We start from the raw sequence: 20,083 nt of genomic DNA, 5'->3' as shown, positions 1-20,083 counted from the left end.
AACTGCAAGTAACATGTTGAAATAGTATTTTCTTATAAAACATACTCCAATAATCTTTATTTACAAATAGTAATAATAATAATAATAATAATAATGACCAGGTAACTTATACTTTAAAACTTATCACCAAGTAATATAATTGTCAAACCAATATATATATTTTTTTTTTTATTTGGTAATGCATAACAAGTGAGATATTACACAAACAGCCTGTCATTTTCAAAAAATAAACACTGGCAACTGGATAAAAAGTGACAGTGATAAACACAGCATTTTCCATAAACTTTAACAGTTTTCAACATTTTGTGCCAAACACACACACACACATACACAAAACACTTCCATTGAAAACAATTGAAAAATGCATTAATAATAATAATAAATTATTGATTGCTGTTCAAGCTAGTACACATTAATTCAAAGCCAGAAGGAGAAAGAGTTCATGACCGCAGTAACCACTCAAACCAAAGTCAAACTCCGTTCCAATCACATTCATCCTCAGTGAAAACAAGCTCATAAATATAGCTGCAAGCAGCGATGTCGGGCTCAAGCCATCAGTGCAACGCCACCCCGGTGGCATCAGGATAACTGTGCCCAGCGGGCATAAGCATTTACAGTAACCCTCTGACAATCAAGTTTTAAGGGATGCGGCAGTTAAAGGGTTAATCCGACCAATCTAGACTTTGAAATCACATATACAGAACAATATATATAACTTTAGTAACACTTTATTTTAATATTTATAAAAAATGTATAAGGTGTGCATTGTAGCTGACACCTATATGAACACATTACAATTGTTTTATGACTGCAAGTCTTTCTTCTCAAATGCTATTGAGCTTCAAATTTGCATTTGAGCCCATGTGAAAAAGTAGCATAATTTACATATGACTTACAGTTTGTTGTAATAAATATCAAACATTCAATTTAATTGTGCATTATAGCTGTCACCTAGATGAACAATTACAGTTGTTTTTATGACTGTAAGTCATTCTCTTCAAATGCTACTGACGTTAAAAGTGTATAACAATATCACATGTAACTTTAGAGACCGGCCCTAAATTTGAGACTCTAGAAAGTCCAATGTCAAGACAACTTTATGCCTGTTTTATTTTCTTTAGTTTTCTTTTCTCTGTGCCGGATTGCTGATGTCCTATACCCAGGCATAGATGTCCATCCATCAATTACGAACATTCAGCCGCAAACATGAGGTGTGAGCGGTCGCGAGCGCGGATGGGAGAATGGCGCATGTTTTTGTTTTGTTTTTTTGAGCAACTGGGATGGTGCCCCCTCTGGGAGTTGGTGCCCTACAAAGACTGCATACTATGCATATAGGGAGCGGCGGTACAATCTCGAAGATATATTCCTCAAACCATCTTACAAGAGGAGGTGATGCTAATCCTTCAAGAATCGCATAAAAGCTATTCAAGTGTACAGTTTCCTTTTATTGCATCTTGAAATAAATATTTCTGAATTCTGAATCAAACTGGGTTGTGTTTATTTATTTATTTTATAAGACAACTGAGACTTTAATCTCCTTTGTAATATATGTGCTTTTAAACCAAGAACAATTTATTTATAGATGTATTACTGCTTAATAATCACTATTATTAAGGGAAAAGGCTTTATAATCATGAACTATTTACTAATGCTTAGCTAATGAGTGCAATTATTATAAAGTGTTACCATTGCATATACTAATGTTAACAAATTAGACATTATTTTACAGTGTTACCAAATCCTTAAATAATGTATTAGTGTTTTGTAATGATTTTAATGACCTATAAGCATTTGTGAAATAGTTTTGCTTGCATTGCAGCTTTATCTGTCAGTTGAAGAGTTTTACTGTTACATCCATGAGATTAATAAATGTCATGTCAAGTCACAGGTTGTCATAGGTCAGTATCAAATGAGTTTGAAATTATTATTTGCAGCACAAATTAGGGTTCTTAGGATGTTTTTAAATCCCTAAAACTGTCAGAAAAGGATAGGCCTAAGAGATTTCTTAACCTGTAATGAAAGGAAAAAACACCACCATTAGCAACAACAAAAACAATAACAATTTAAAATACAGATTTTTTTTTCTGATTAGGGGATGATTAGGTCTCTCTCTCTCTCTCTCTCTCTGCCAGACAGCCCCTCCCTACAGTCCACACACACTGTCACAGTCACCAACCCCCTCACACTCCCCCTCCCTCTCCCCCTCCCTTCCCTCACACAGACAGGGTGGCCAGAGTGAGATCATGTAAGTTGAGAAGTCTGACAGTTTTTTAATTTTCTTTTATCCATACAGTGTTGTAAAGTCGTGAAACTATGCATATTTCCTCAGAATGATTTGATCTTTGTATGAAAAAATGCTTTGAAGTGTTTGGAAGCTGCAATTTAAAAATACAAGACAATTAATGTTTCCCTTTTTACTGTCATTTCAAAAATTCACCACGACAAAACCGTTCAAGCTAACCAAAATCCGTTCGCAATTTAAGTTCCTCGATGTTTTTTCTTAATGTAGACAAAGTTTGGTGTGTATAGTGTACTTCCCCTGTGAGGAGTATGCATTAATTCACAAAAGAATATTCTCAAAAATCCATATTCAAGTCAAAATAGCCAACTTCCTGTTGGTCGTAGCTTATGACTGTGAATTAGAAAGTTGTCCGTCTTGATTAGAACAATTTATGTACCAAGTTTGGTGTCTGTAGCTAAAACTAATCCCCCCACTTTTGACAAAAGGTGGCGCTATAGAGTGCCTCTTCCACGCCCTTTTAAAAGCTTTTGCCATGGTCTAGCTATCTTTAATACTGATATCTGTTTCGAGTTTCATGTAAATCTGAGCTAGTTATCTGCCTAAAAATCACCAGAACAGAACATTCAAGTTTGACACGTTGCCATGGCAACACTATATTAGATATAAATATCCCCACAACAGATTTTCTTCGGCTGTGTTTTGTCATTATTCTGATGAAGTTTGAAGCAAATCAAGTAAAAATAAGATGCTGAATTCAAAGCGTTTTGAAAATGATTCACTTCCTGCTGCCAGTTGGTGGCGCTATAACTTTGACTCCTAATAGTCACATATATATGATCGGTATCATACAATGAACAAACCAATTAAGTTTGATCAAATTCAGGAAATGTATGTGGATGTTATTAGACATTTCCTGTTTCTCCTTTCTCACCATAATTTCAACGCCTCGCCACGGGCAAACCGTTCGAGATATCAAAAATCTCTTCGCAATTTAGCATCCCCAATGTCTTGAGATCGTGTTCACCGAGTTTGGTGGTGAACGGATGGAGTTCCTCAGAGGAGTATATCAAATTCCAGAGCATGTGTTTTTCATAAAACCCTAAATAGCCAACTTCCTGTTGGGCGGAGCTTATGACATACAGTGTGAAAGTTGTTTGGTTTGATGAGTTATATATATGTACCAAGTTTCATATGTATATGTGCAAGTATGCATGATATATGGCCCTCAGTACTACAGGGGGCGCTGTAGAGCCCCTGTGCCACGCCCGTGTATCAGACTCTGCCCGGCCCTAATGGCCGCAGGTTCCAAGGTGTGTGCCAATTTTCAAGAGTTTTTGAGCATGTTAAGGGCCCCAAAAGCCCATGAAACCTTGAAGAAAAATAATAATAATAAATATAGCTGCAAGCAGCGATGGCGGGCTCAAGCCATCAGTGCAACGCCACCTCTGTGGCATCAGGTAAACTGTGCCCAGCGGGCACATGCATTCACAATAGCCCTCTGGCAGTCAGGTTTTAAAGGATACGGCAGTTAAAGGGTTAATCCGAATCATCTAGACTTTGAAATCACATTCACAGAACAATCTATATAACTTTAGTTACACATTACAATAATATTTAATTCATAAACATTAACTATGTTAACATGAACAATAATTATTTTAAGATAATTAACAATAATTAGGTTAAGACTTGACCATTGGACAAAAAATGGTGACTGGGTCACGGGGGCAGAAGAAGAAAAAAAATGTGGTGAAAAAATGACAAAAAGAATTGCAAAAGAATTAAGAATTAATGTGAATATAAATTTTTAGTCAATTCTGCAAGACAGACTTTTCAGGATAGGAGATGGAATAAAAATAAGCTCCTAAATCTAATGCTAGATTCTGGAAGATATATTCCTCAAAGCATCGTACAAGAGTCAGTCAGAACCCATCTGTTCATAAAGCCTATATATAAAGTCTCAATATATAGTATTTCACAATATTTCATGCTATTCTAATTAAGTCATTTTTGGGATCTTTTAAGTCTCTCAGAACCTGACACTTTGTAATTCTGGAGACTCCAGGAAAGTTGCAGCTCTGAAAAAAGGTGGGACTGTAGACTAAATGCTCCCTGATAGTTTCACACCTAATTATTGACTTTAATTCTTAATTATTTTCCAGTTAATGTGTTTCTGTTCTTCTCCACTTGTTTTTTTCTGACCCCTGTTACCCAGTAAGCATTTTACTGTCCAGTGGTCATGTCTTAACTCTGCAATTACAGTACTGTACTTATTTTGAATATTTCTCATGGGGATCTAATAATTTTGGATTTTACCTTTGTTTTTGACTCATTTTATCAGTAAAGGAAAAATGGCTAATAATTCTTCACACCTGAATATACAGAGTTTTTTTCTTTTCCAGTCTTCATGGTCAACTACGTATATATCACACTCATTGCCTTTTCTAGTGCAGCTCAACCAATTTACATCCCATTCGTCCGTATTTGTGATATCACAAGTCCTGGAAAATATTTGTTGTAGTCCAAACAAGTTGTTCGTTGTTTTTTTTTTCTAAAATGTGACTTTTGTTAAATAAAATTATCCTATTGAATTGGACTTTGAGCTTTGAATCTTTGCAGAACTTTTTTATGCTGAAACAGCAACATTACAGACTAACTAAAGTTGAAAGTGTGAAACAACATAATAGCACTCCTTTAATATGCATTATTAAGCAGTTAATAAATACAGCTATAAATGTTTGTTCTTGAGCACATCTATAAAGTTCAATCATTGTATTTTCATACTTTTTTAAGGATCTTTTTATCATTTATAAATTAAGTTATTTACAAAAATGAAATATAAACAAATGCAATATATATATATATATATATAATGTACTGGCTTTCCAATGCCGTTGCCATTGATAATAGGAGTAAGCAAGTTTAGAACACCTACAAACAAGAGTCCATGCAGACGGATGTAGATTCATAACTCTTAAATTCAGATAAATGTCATGTCATGTCACAGGATGTCATAGGTCAGTATCAAATGAGTTTGAAATTATTATTTGCAGCACAAATAAGGATTGTTAGGATGTTTTTAAATCCCTAAAACTGTCAGAAAAGGATAAGGCCTAAGATATTTCTTAAGCTGTAATGAAAGGGGAAAAAACACCACCATTAGCAACAACAAAAACAATAAACATTTAAAATACTGATTTTTTTTCCACTGATGATTAAAGAGATGATTAGGTCTCTCTCTCTCTCTCTGCCAGATATCCCCTCCCCTCCCTACAATTCACACACACTGTCAGTCACCAAAAATGCAGTCAGTCACCAACCCCCTCACACTCCCCCTCCCTCTTCCCCTCCCTTCCCTCACACAGACAGAGTGGCCAGAGTGAGATCATGTTAGTTAAGTCTGACAGTTTTTAAATTTTCTGTTGTCCATACAGTGTTGTAAAGTCGTGAAACTATGCATATTTCCTCAGAATGATTTGATCTCTGTATGAAAAAATGCTTTGAAATGTTTGGAAGCTGCAATTTAAAAATACAAGCCAATTAATGATTCCCTTTTTAGTTCTGTGTTTGTTTATTTTTTTATTTATTTTTTTTTATTTTGGAAGATAACAGCCTTCAATCTCCTCAAAATAAATGTGCATATAAACTATGAACAATTTAATTATAGCTGTATTTATAAAATGCTTAATAAAATATTAATTTTGGGAGAAGAATATATAAAGCATGAACTGGCTATTTACAAATGCTTAGCTAGGAGTGCAGCTATTATGAAGTGTTACCAATGCATTTACTAATGTTAACAATTGAGAAATTATTTTAAAGTGTTACCAAATCCTTAAATAATTTAAAAGTGTTTTGTTATAATTTCATTAACCTTTAAGCATTTGTGAAATAGTTCTGCTTGCATCACAGCTTAGTCTTGATCTGTGAGCTGAACAGTTTTACTGTTACATCCATGAGATTATGTAAATTCAAATAAATGTCATGTCACAGGGTGTCAGAGGTCAGTATCAAATGAGTTTGAAATTATTATTTGCAGCTAAAATAAGTATTTTTAGATTTTTTTTTAATCCCTGAAACTGTCAGAAAAGGATAAGGCCTAAGATATTTCTTAAGCTGTAATGAAAACAGCACAATTAGCAACAACAATAAAAAAATAACAATTTAAAATAATATTTTTTTCTGGTGATTAAAGATATGTTTAAGTCCCTCTCTCTCTCCCTGTCTTGTCTGCCACTCACCTCACACCTCTCCCCCACTCACACTCACACACACACAGTCAGCACGCATACATTCCTCACACAGAGTGACAGAGTGAGATCAGATGTTTTTTAATTTTCTTTTAATCATACAGTGCTGTAAAGTCATGAAACTATGCATATTTCCTCAGAATTGCTGGTTTTCTAAATGAAAAATGTTTTTTAAAGGTTTGGAAGCTGCAATTTAAAAATACAAGATGATTAATGTTTCACTTTTTACTGTTATTTCAAAAAATCACCACGACAAAACCGTTCAAGCTATCCAAAATTCATTCGCAATTTAAGTTCCTCAATGTTTTTTCCTAATGTAGACAAAGTTTGGTGTGTATAGTGTACTTCCCCTGGGAGGAGTATGCATTAATTCACAAAAGAAAATTCCCAAAAATCCATATTCAAGTCAAAATAGCCAACTTCCTGTTGGTCATAGCTTATGACTGCGAATTAGAAAGTTGTCCGTCTTGATAAGAACAATTTATGTACCAAGTTTGGTGTCTGTAGCTAAAACTAACCCCCCCACTTTTGACAAAAGGTGGCGCTATAGAGTGCCTCTTCCACGCCCTTTTAAAAGCTTTTGCCATGGTCTAGCTATCTTTAATACTGATATCTGTTTCGAGTTTCATGTAAATCTGAGCTAGTTATCTGCCTAAAAATCACCAGAACAGAACATTCAAGTTTGACACGTTGCCATGGCAACACTATATTAGATATAAATATCCCCACGACAGATTTTCTTCGGCCGTGTTTTGTCATTATTCTGATGAAGTTTGAAGCAAATCAAGTAAAAATAAGATGCTGAATTCAAAGCGTTCTGAAAATGATTCACTTCCTGCTGCCAGTTGGTGGCGCTATAACTTTGACTCCTAATAGTCACATATATACGATCGGTATCATACAACGAACAAACCAATTAAGTTTGATCAAATTCAGCAAATGTATGTGGATGTTATTATACATTTCCTGTTTCTCATCTCTCGGCATAATTTCAACGCCTCGCCACGGGCAAACCGTTCGAGATATCAAAAATCTCTTCGCAATTTAGCATCCCCAATGTCTTGAGATCGTGTTCACCAAGTTTTGTGTTGAACGGGTGGAGTTCCTCAGAGGAGTATATCAAATTCCAGAGCATGTGTTTTTCATAAAACCCTAAATAGCCAACTTCCTGTTGGGCGGAGCTTATGACATGCAGTGTGAAAGTTGTTTGGTTTGATGAGTTATATATATGTACCAAGTTTCATATGTATACGTGCAAGTATGCATGATATATGGCCCTCGGTACTACAGGGGGCGCTGTAGAGCCCCTGTGCCACGCCCGTGTATCAGACTCTGCCCGGCCCTAATGGCCGCAAGTTCCAAGGTGTGTGCCAATTTTAAAAGAGTTTTTGAGCATGTTAAGGGCCCCAAAAGCCCCCGAAACCTTGAAGAAAAATAATAATAATAATAATAATAACAAATAATCCTAAGGAAAACAATAGGGCTCTCGCCCTCCAGGCTTGAGCCCTAATAATAATAACAAATAATCCTAAGGAAAACAATAGGGCTCTCGCCCTCCAGGCTTGAGCCCTAAAAACATCTCAGCAGTCTGAGAGTGAGTGAAGGGTTGCTGCAGTCTATTATAACAATGGTACTGCCGCTGACCCACTCCTGTTCTGGCAGTATGGATCTATGTTATTTGCCACAATGATGTTTATCTTGCCAGAAAGAGACAGAGAGATGAGGAAAAGGAATAATGCAGATCTGACTGTCATCTGACCAAAACCCCAGTCCTGGCTCAGACAACTCTAACTCCAGTTAAACCAGTAACTCTAAGTTACGGTAAACTGGCATAAAAGCCCCATAATATAAAACATCTGGGGCTGAATTTCAAAGCACACTCTCAGCCTCCACACCACACAGTGTTTAGTTGGCTGTGGTGTGTGTCTATGTGTCTTTAAGTGTGGGTGTGGGGGGTAGTGAACCCCTCATCAATAAACCAGGGGTTAGTGAGTCAGTGCAATATTGTACCCCATTCTTTTTTCCATATTTAATGCTACACTAATTTCAAAGGCTGTGGTGATGTCTATTTCTATGGTAAACTCTTGGGTTGGGCAAACCCCGACTCACTATGAGTATTTTGTGCTGCAGATTCATACTGTAAAATCAAATGTTTATGTCTCTTCTAGAGAAATAAATCTCAGGCCAAATGCTTCATGATTTGAGCTGGCTGTTTTATGCAGTTTGCTGCAATTTTGTTTATGTAGATTACCTACCTCATAAAAAAAAAACATTACAGCCACACAGGAAGAGCAGAGTTTGGTGGGACTGTGGGAAGGCGTCATAGGGACCGGGTCTAAACTGCCAGAATATTCACTTACCGACCATACAAGCCATAATTACACTGGAAAATACTGGCAGCTAGAGTCTGTTCTGATGCATCTCAAATGACAATGAACGCATTGCAGTTGAAATGTGACTTTGCAAAGACAATTCATTTAGATTTTTAGGTTAAAAATATTGTTGTCATTTTAAATAAAAAGTGTTTTTAATTAATTTAGTAACTAATTATAGATATGATTTTATAATTTTTAAATGTAACTATAAAAAATAATTACAATTATTTTATATACAAACTCGTTATACATAATTTTATTATTATTATATATTATTAAAATTAATTATATTTATATTAGAAATATCTTCATTGATTATCATAACCTTTAAACCAATTGATGATTTAATCTGAACTCATAGTTTATTGTTATTAAGACATCCCTTGCACTGAAAATCGGTCTGTATATAATTCATAGCATTATATAGTGTAATTCAGATTTATTTATATGCCTGGGATACTGTTATTGGATTTATCTGTCATTATTCAATTATTCACCTAATTGTCAAAATACTTTAAATTAATGATGTTCTTTAAAAATAATAATAATGATAATTAAAAACACACACTGTTCATTTTCTTCTAATCTTTCTTTATAGTGAGAGAAGCATCTTCACCTATGATGAATAGTAATAGCTGGAATGTTGAACTCTGACCTTTGAGTCGTTAAACATTGTTCAGTTTTCACAGCCAATAATTTCTCCCCAAAGTTTGTCTTTCTGCCTCAAGCTCTCTGTTTTTGAATTGCTGTTAGGATATGCCACAAACACAGCACAGTTAGTTCCTTTCTGCAAACAGCACAGTTTTTACTTTTAACAGAAAACACAGAGCTTCGAGGGAAATGGCTGTTCACAGCACAGATGGATTTGTAATACTGTTCTTCGCAGTATGAGGAACAGAGGACTCAAACCCAAACACTCTTAGCAGATGAAGTGACATGTTGGTCGCTGTCTGCCAACCCTAAGCTTAAACTCCCCTTTACCAGCTTTCACATGCTGTCGCCCAAGTAATTGTGATGGAAACCATATAAAGAACTGCTTGAGAAAGAAAAGCTGAATGACTAAACATGCTCCCTAAAATAACCATCAAGTGCTTTTGTATTTTTGTATTACATTTAAAGACCTTTCTGTTTCTAATGCTTTTATTATATTTAAGTGTGTGTGGGTGTGTTTGTGTGTGTGTCTCAAGTATACATATACGTGGGTTTTCGATCAGCTGTTTAGAATCAGAACTTGCGATGCTAGGCTCGTGAGTGAATCACTCTTTTGATTGGTCAGATGACTCAGTTTGATTAATTCGGACATTTCACTCATGCACTGAAACATTTGCAGCAGTTTCTCACATCAAAATAGTAACAGGCCATTTTATAAGACCAATCAATGAGATATGATGGATATGTATTTACAAACCATTGTAGGAAACAAAACTTGCAGATGTCAGTCAATTTAATCATTTACATCCAAAACAGTATCAAAAAAGAGTGTCAAAATATGGTGACAATTTTTAGATGGGGATTTGTAAGATAGTACTGATGAAAGGCTAGAAGGTGGTCCTTGACAAAAAAAAAGTTATTTAAGTTATTTACAGCATTAAAATATTTACGGCATTGTTTCTTTAAAATGTTCTGAAATCGTGTTTTTTAGGAAAGCTCCTGTCCTACAGTATTTGCATAGAAAAGCACAAATATCTTCCTTTTGTGCTTCAAAGAAGAAATTCAAACAGGTTTATAAAGACACGGGGGGGGGGGGGGGGTTGATAAAAAATGCAACATTAGTTCAACTAACAGTTAAAAAGTTTCCGATCTAGCAGTAGGATCCTGTTAGAGTGACAGTGTCTGGCCTCACTGGGTTTGGCTAGTGAACAGAAGCTTATGTCATGCTCTGCTCTGCAGCCAGTCTGCAGCTCCTCTAAAAAGAGAAAAACAGGATACGTGGGGGCCCTTCCTCCTTTACCGCTCTCTCTTAACACCCGCCATCTCTCTGGGGTCAGACACCCCTCTTCCACACACCGCAGAGACCGACCTGACTGCTCTGCATACATCAAAGAGACTAAATCCAGATATCCATCAGCAACCACACACCTGCGTCCACGTCATGTATCTCAGAGGCAGAGGGTTTTTGGGTTTTTTAGTCATACTTGCTATACATCCGCATGACTGGAGGAAACTACAGTCGCACAAACACTACGATAAGGTCGCTTTTATCACAACAATTGTGATGTGGTCATGCTTATGTATGTTTTGAAGAGTCAGAAAAGACAACAGTTGCCTAAAACAGAAAAAGTTTCTCATCGGGGTGTGTTTTGCGAATAAAGGTGTTTTAAAGCAACGTGGTAAGTGCAACCAAATATGGACAGATGAGGCTTTATTTTTGGCTTTGTCTGTTGTGATATTTCAGCAGGAGTGTTTTAAGTGTTGTTAAGTTTTCTGCCATTTAAAGGCATGGAGCCGAGAGCTCCTGAGGCCTTGTGGGGGACCTCACAGTTTGACAGCTGGTTCCTGCTAAACATTGTAGACCATATAACCACAGATTGCACGACTGTGGCTTCACTGGGCCTAAGACACGTGGTGGCCAAAAAAACAAACAAACACATTTCTATACAGACACAGGTTTATACATATATGTATATACTCAACCATGCGAAATCAAATTGTATTCACATAAAAAAACACACACACTTAACGTTCACAAACCCTCAGAGGCAGGAAAGTTAAAGAGATGGGCACTTTGGAGGTTTGAGCTTTTTAAAAAGACATGACCGAGCACCACCATAATTACATGGGCCACAATTTCTACGGTCCAGGACTTGTAGAGGCAAAAACCAAAGCAGAAAAAAACAAGCTTTGCATTAAACTCAGTGTCTTTTTATTTCAAATTCAATTTTAATGTACATTTTATGAATTGAAAGTCAGTTAATTTAACATTATAACTTATTATTGCTTGTATGGTATGTTTCTTGTAAAAAACAGAAAGGTGTAAAGTGAATCAAACATCCACCTTCATGACTACTACAAAACTATTACATCTGGAATATTTATTCCTGCTCTGAATGTTTTTTCCAAACAGGAATTTGATAGTAATTCCAAATGGAATGTTGATTAACACCGCAGCATGACTATTCACATCCTCATCTAACCGGAAATGTTTCCTAGCTTACCTCTTCCTCCTACTCCCTTCTTCCTCTACTCCTCCTCTTCCTCTCTGCTTCACAAATGTCAAGACAAACGCACTCAAGTATATCTGCACACTGAGTGAGACATTTAACCTGTTCCTGCTGCAGAATCAATGTATGAACTCATCATTACTCGACATTATTTTCAATAGATGGTCTTGGGTGGAAATATTTAAACAAAACAGTAGGTTTTCACAGTACATATAATTCATTATCTTTAATTATATATGGTCTAGCTTTCTAATAAACCTGACATTCACTATGAATATTGTTGGTTCTGTGACAATTTTTTTTTATTTTCATCTACACTGTAAAAGGTGGTGACTTGCAATTGTTACTATGTCTACCTGATTTAACCCTTAACAGTTAGGTTTGCTGGTATAAATTAATTTATATATTTTGGTTCAGTGATGTAGAATAATATTTTTGACTACATTAAACCAGTTCATTTACATGTCAGCATTTTTAGGTTACCTTTTTTCAAATGTGTTTTAAGACACTTTGGATAGAAGTGTCTGCTAAATGGATAAATGTAAACATTATCTTTTCACATATAAACCCTCACCTCAAATCGATGCATTAAGTGCAAAATACTAAAAAGGGTTTACTTATTAGTTCTTTATCAACTGTCCTTAATCAAAACAACATGAATTCCAAAAAGTTATTAGCTTTAGCACTGAGATATCTAAGCAATTTTAAATCTAAACAAATTCAGTGCATGAGAAACTCATATAATTAGGAAAGTCTGAGATTGTTCTGTAAACTGCTTGAAAGTCTGAGAAGTTCTGTAAACTGCTTTTGTTTAATATAGGCTTTTAGAGAAATTACAAAGATGTTTTTCACTTTTTGTTTCTTCCCAAAGGGACAGATGAGGTTTACCCTCTTAATTTCAATGACATGTCCAAACATGACATCATGACCGTTCCTTCAACATGATTTATCTTTCTTGTTTTCCAGTTCACACAGCATAAACAAGCATGAACACTATTCTTCCATTGCATGGTTAAAAGAAAAACTGGATACTCTTAAAATCTAGGCTCTTATAATCTTTTGCTTATTGAACTTGGGACAGTGACCCATGTTAGATAATTGCTCTCTCAGATTTCTGTGGCAATGATTGTTGCCGGATACTGATAGGAAGAAGACTGAGTTTAATTTTAGCTCCAGCTGTGCTGGAATGTCAATCACAATTTCATGAATAATTGGCCAGTAGCTTAGACTACAGGACAAAGATGTGCTGCGTTTCCTCTGTCATTTCAGCAAAGTACAGTATACACTATGTCATCCATAGAGAGGAAATGCTGAACAAATGTATATGTGTGTAAAGAAACAGCCAGGTCAATCGTCACAAGCCCACATAAGCGCACTTGACCTCCACGTGCACATATGCATGCCTACATATGTACACAGCTCTCTTAAAATGGGGGTCTCTAGTGTGAAGCCCCCCTCCCCTGCTGGCTAAATGGGTTGCAGATTTCCATGAGTGCAGAGCTGGCTTGTGTATGTGCGTGTGAGACCCTCAGGAGTCTGGGCATACAGTCACAACACATGCGAGAGAGAGAAAAAGGAGGAGAAAAAGAGTGCCGCAGTCCGAATAGGACCCAAAGGAGCATCACTCCATGCAGTCTGGAGGAGATGCAGAATCACAGCTGTGGAGTCAGCTGAGCAACACCTCAGTGAGGGACATTTTCCTAAATGAGCTTCTGTCAGCATCATCAATGTAACATCTGTGGAATTGTTCAGTGTAATAATAGTGAGGCACCAAAATAAATATAAATAAGTTCAAATCTAGAATTTTAAAGTGGCATCAAACATCAAAATGTGAAATTTACAACAGACAACATTAATTTAAGTGATTAGTACTTGAGAAAGGGTTCCCCAAAACATCTGACCAATGAAATTCCATCCCATTTTCCCACTTTGCTAGTATTATACAGTACAGTTACTGAATATTAAGAAATTTGCCTTTTTTCCAAACTTATCCAGATCTGCAAATTACTAAATAAGCGATGTTAACAGCTGCTCAGAATAGTCCTCATCATCCCCATGTGAGATGCATCATGTATCACCAGTATCACTAAAGTCTTCTCACTGTGTTTTGAGGATCTCAGTTTTGATTTAGCTTTGGCTTAATGAATGAACTGCCACAAGACTGAAGTGAGATAACAGACCCCCGCCTCCTGTCTAGATCAACATTCTGTCGCCTGGCAAATTTATTTGTGAACACTAATATGGATGGACTCTAGCTTGATCTTCGCAGTTAGGGAACTTTTCATATGTGTGCTTTTTCTCCCTTGTCTATGTTGTTTTATTGTACAGTCTGGCCAGTACTGGATGTCTTGAGTATAGTAAAGCTGTCCCACACAGGAATTTACCTTAAGAGGCCCATTTATTTATGAGACAAAATAGCAAACATTTGGATCAGAATGAGGTGGCCGCTATGCCTGTGCAGACAGATGGACTTAATGCAGCATGTTGTACAGGTGATAAAGCCAATGCTGTAATAAATGAAGTCATGTCTATATTTTTACATTTATATTTATTTAAAAAAAATTAGCATTTTATTTTTAATTAAATTTGTAGGGATTTGGATCAGGCGTGTGACATACAACACAGAGTCTCCCCTATGTGCAAAGAGGAGTGCAGCACTCAGAGAAAGCATTAGGACTGAATCCAGGTGCGTGATGAAACCAAAGCCTTCTTATTTTTCCAACAAAATATCTTTGCAAAGCAACGCTACAATATTATTCTGTTTGCCAGTTTAAGATCTGCTGTTTCTCTCTGTGTGTGGGGATAGTGTTGAGGGAATTGAGGGATTTGGGACCACGCAAAATCACTGTATCGCCCATTTGCTATCATTCATCTCCCTAGAGGAAGTCCATTCGCTGCCAGTACATTCCTCCAAAAGCTTTCTGATTTACTCAACTGGCCATCGCTGCAGAGCCCTTCTGGAGAGGGAAGAGGAAGCCTGCTCCTTATTAAAACCATCTTTTTATCGCCTTTATACAGCTGAGAAAAATAACCACATGTTCCTGAATCGGAGTATTTGAAAGTAAAGAGGTTTTCACCAGAGGAAAAGAAACACATCACTCTCTGTCTGCCCTGAAGGTGACTCCATGGAAATGCTTCTAGATTCTCTTCCTCCTCTCACTCCCATCTCAACGAAGACAGTATCTGATCCCCAATCCAGAGGTTTCTTAAATGTTAAAGAGACTTTCTAATATGCTGATTTGTAGCTCAAAAAACATTTCTTATTACTTGTTGTGCTGTTTAATATTTCAGTGGAAACTACGATGCATATTTTAAAAGATTATAATGAATAGAAAGTTCAAAAGAATAGCATTAATTTGAAAACTGAATGTGCCCTTGCTAAATAATAGTATCAATATAACATACTGACAACAAACTTCACTTCATACTTTTTACTATACACGTTTTTTTTCCTTTTTTTTATGATGACTGAATGCTTAAACGCTTTAATGCTTCCTTGTTATCGTAATCGTACTGACCACAACCTTTGAATGGTAAATTGTGTTACATATATTTACATATCTTAACTAATTGGCTGCTTTTAAATGCATCTAAAGGCTATGAACCTAATATGTGTATGTCGTATATCTTCCACAACATGTCAGAAATAACAGGATGAAAGCGAGGAGTGACAGAGAAAGAGGGCAGGTTTTGCCAGATGTTGGACTCAGGATATCCTGGGCACAAGAGAAGACAGAAAGAGTAACAGAGAAAACACAGGGGCAATTTCCTGTGCTGCCAATAAAATATAAATACAAATATTTTTTTCTATCCAAATCATTTTTCAGTTTGCATCAGATGTGCTTAATGATTCATTACTTAATGTATTGTTTACAATTCATTGTCTGTAAGATAATTGATATCTGACTCCACAGGCTTCTACTGTCCTCTCTTCTCATTCCGAAGAACACCAGGGAGTTTACCAGAAACAAACAAAAGGAAACATCTTTAGAGAAAATACAGGTCTGCCATCCAGTGACCATTTCCCTTCGGTAGACACCACATGCTCACTCACAATACACACAGTTAAATACCTCTATTACTGTGTCATAAAAGACAATGTGTACTCACCTCGTATTTTACCACAATGGATTTTCCGATTGGATTTCATGGGACAAACTTCAGCACAGTGCCAATATGCCTTTTCCCAGAATACTAAAGCAAAGGGAAAAGTTGAGGAGGGTTATTATTTTCCCCCGTCGTCTACCTGATTTAAAACACTGCTCTGAGATGGCAGGAAGACAGCTGTAGAATCAATGGTTGCAGGTCTGAGCTCAAATGTCAATCCCAAATATGAAGGACTGGATTTTTACTTAACAATGACTTTATTTTGACAGAAGGGATTGACAGATATAACTATTGCAGATCATAGCCCCTTTCTGTAACGCAACAGTCACAAAACGAGCCTTACTGCAAGCTGCTGTGATCGTTTTTCAAGAGTTGTCCACTTAAAAACTTGCATGAGATTTACAAACAGGTTTCTATATATCACCCTTGATGGGTTATTTGTCTTATCTTCCATGCAAACAGAGCCTGCAAAACAACATCAAAGTCACTTTCCCCTCTCCTAATGGCTAACAGCTCTGCCGCTGTGCTTCAAACTTCTCCAAGACTGACCGGTTTTCAGATCGGAGCAAAGATCAGAGATTTTTTCTCCGACTCTACAACTCTGTAGTGGTTCTGCAGTGAAAATAATCAGGGATGTGCAAACAAAAGCAAACAAAAATGAACAACGGACAAATAAAGAAATGGGAAGAGCTTTAAGCAGAAGCCCACAGATCCTTCTTATGCCTCTGTCTGCAAAAAGCATGATTTAGAGGGGCTTATGTAAGCATGTGGTGGGAATATAACCCACTGTCTTCATCCGTTAACACAAAACCCCCATCTCATCACCACTGACCTCCATATGTTCTTTACTTTGTGCTATTTTATTTCACCCTGAACTCATATAAAGTCACTTTTTGATATGTAGAATGTTTAAACCAATGATTTAAACAAACAAAAAGATATTAACTTATTTAATTTAAATATTAAAAAAATAAAAATAAAAATCATGTGTACCTATCAGATTCCATTACAGAAAACAGTCCCAGTTTATTAGCTGCTAATGTACAATTAATTTCATGACATAAATTATCTCACAACACAAGCAGCTGTGAACTACTGAACCAAGACCCCCTGGTGAAATGCAAAGAATTTCAGTTGTAGGGTCTGTGCCAACCCAGTGCTCACGACCCAACAAAGAAATCATATCCACAGCAGATGTTTTTTACGAGGAACTCAGTAAGCTGCCGTCAAGGTGAAACGTTTCTCCTGTGGAAATCAATTAGAGTCCCAGCTCTCCAGATGTGAAACCACTGGCAGGTACTAGTGATTCTTTCTGAGCTTCTATTCATAAGTCTGACCTGCTTTAGGGGATATTGTGTCTGGGACAAAAAGATGGTAAAACTAGTAGTGGAATCATCTAGTGTAATAAGTCTAGAATCATCTAGAACCAAGGTCAAAGTCTGCATCTCCTGGTTATAATGTGCTTTTGGCCAGTTGCGTTTTTTTGCGGTTTTAGTGATTATTCTCCAAAATGTTGTGGGGAAGAAAACACTCATATAGAATGCAAGGCTAAAAATCATCTACAAAAGAACAAAAATATTGCCAGAGCCTTTGATATGACTCACAAAAAGATCAAATGTGTTCAGGGCACTGTGTCATCCCACCATTGTCCTTCACATAACACAGCCATGACACAGAGATTTGAATTATGAAAGACATTAAATAGAAATGAAATGTAATTTTTTAAACAATATACTTTATGCTGTTTTGTTATGCAAATTATTTAACACATTTTGGGGCAAAAACAAAACAAAAGATAGATAAAGCAGTACCTGCTCCAGATCACAAACACATCTGTGTCTAATTTGGTCTTAAAATAATAATAACAATACAATAAGGTTGTGTAAGCTAATGAAATCTACCAATGTATGTCTACTATGTTTTGAAGTGCATTTCCAGTATACTATTAATTATACAATCTTGGTTTGCATGAATGATATAGTTAGTTTGAAAATGTTATTACATTTGAGAGTGAACACTAAGAGAAAGCAATTACATAGCCTAATTTCATCAAAACCAGACTTCAAGAAGTAGGTCAGGGCAGAAGATGGAAACTTAAATAAAGAAATCTTCTGGACAAAGATGCAAGAAAAAAGTAGGCTATACAAAATTGAATGCATTCGGGAAATCAGTCATGTCCTTTTCGGTATGAAAGGTCTTACATTGCATTAGCGTAAACTTTCTTACCTTACTGGAGAAGTGGCATCGAACTTTATTGAGCAACGTTCTGGAGTGTTCTGCCCAGAGGACAATTAAGATACTCGTACAGACGTATGTCCTTTTGTAAACTTCATAAACTTGTAAATTAATATTAAAGCTATGTCTTGCTCACAAAGTGGTCGCTAAACCACTGTGCGCGTAATCACTCGTATCTCTATCCTATGGGCTGGAGAGCGCGCGACAGTGACAGAACCTCAAGACAACCGAGTCGCGAGTGCGCGAGGAGTGAGTGGGCACGCGCTTACACCTCCCACAGTTTAGTTCTAACTAGTTTTGTGTCTATTTAACAGTTTGGCATAAAACTGTCGTTACAAAAAATTAAACAATACAATCTTAACATATTTTATGTTTATTTACATTTACATACAATACACATTATAGCTTACACTAGAATGTAAGCAGCATAATGTTCTGTTAAGATTTCTACTGTTGTATGCTTGGGATTCCAGAGACCCCGGTGATGTGTTAAAATAATAGGATTAATTACGTATTCAACCTAATAATATTTTTTCTTTAAATACATTACACTTCATTTACATTTAATAAAAATCAGTAGGCAAATGTTATCAAAATAGGGCTATTATCGTTTCCCCCTCTATTTTTACAACAAAGTATTAGTAGAAATGCCACTATCCACTGTAGTTGTTTTTGTCAGGGGTCAAAAGTTCTAAAAGATATCGAAATAATTAACTTGGAGAAGTTTATTGTAAGGCTACAGTAGTTAATTTATCCCTCATTGAGCCTATCCCAGGCCATCTCCGTGAGAACATTTAAAAAAAAATCAAGGGATTTTAAACCATTGTCCTTAGATTAAATAAAAAATATTAACTGAAACTGAAATACAATGATTTTTTTAGGATGGTCTGGAAAGTTAAATTAGGGATTTGGTAAAAAAAATTAAATAAATAAATAAAAATGGGGGAGTAAAATGGAAAATTCAGGATCTGGAACATCAACGAAGCAGCTTTCTTTCTAAAGTACTATTCAGAAGGACTCTTCAAAAATAGCTGGCCAAAAGAAGACATTAACAACTATGATTGTTAAGCCACAGACTTCATGCATTGTTTTAACACATTCATTTGGGAAATAATCGAGAATGAGGGAAAAACAGGGTTTCCGTCTTATTAAAACATGCAGCAAAAGATGAAGACTGAGTCAGCATTAACTTATCATCTGACAGGAACTTCACTTGCACATTGTAGGTCTTGAAATTCCCTGGAGTCCTGAGGAAATCTTTAAATATAAATAAGTAGCCTACATAGAAATATTTGGATTTCTGAAAATATCTAAAGCGTCCTAATTAAATTATATCTCTATATTTTATACAACAGTCAGTTCCAGTAAGCATATCGTTGAATCACTCACTCAATTAGGCCTATCGTTCTTCTATACTGGTCTAAAACTGCTTAATATTATATTTTCATAATTAAGCAATATTACACTTACAGTCAGATCCCGTTGAATAACGAAGGTATATTTAAGAGTTTATCATATTCATAACAATAATTTTACTATATATATTTCGTTTTATGTAATATCTGTCCAGTCTCAACCTTCAAGTCAAAATCTCAAGAGCAGCCTTTAACCAAGCCAAAGTTGCTGCTTCTCTTATCTAAATATATCTGAATAATGGTGACCCCTAGTGCTAAAATAATTCACTGCATACCTTCCCCTCGTTTGACTTATGGT

The 20,083-nt window shown here is 36.1% G+C and overlaps 1 protein-coding gene across 3 annotated transcripts in view; it reads right to left on the bottom strand.

Annotated features, from left to right (window-relative positions):
• LOC113059170 (platelet endothelial aggregation receptor 1-like) overlaps positions 1 to 18,627 on the bottom strand; it is a 34,421-nt gene extending 15,794 nt beyond the window's left edge. For 2 of the 3 annotated variants that reach the window (XM_026227458.1, XM_026227460.1), the window contains exon 1: positions 18,362 to 18,627. The gene's annotated coding sequence lies outside the window, so the exon portion shown is untranslated. Of the gene's footprint in view, positions 1 to 16,138; positions 16,223 to 18,361 lie in introns of all 3 variants that reach the window. The other variant, XM_026227459.1, reaches the window with a different exon arrangement.
• Between the last annotated feature and the right edge of the window lie 1,456 nt (positions 18,628 to 20,083).

Source organism: Carassius auratus, chromosome 41 (genome assembly GCF_003368295.1).
Source record: "Carassius auratus strain Wakin chromosome 41, ASM336829v1, whole genome shotgun sequence".
NCBI classification, from domain to species: Eukaryota; Metazoa; Chordata; class Actinopteri; order Cypriniformes; family Cyprinidae; genus Carassius; species Carassius auratus.
Note: the sequence above shows the minus strand (reverse complement) of the source record. Positions and strands in the feature narration are given on the sequence as shown.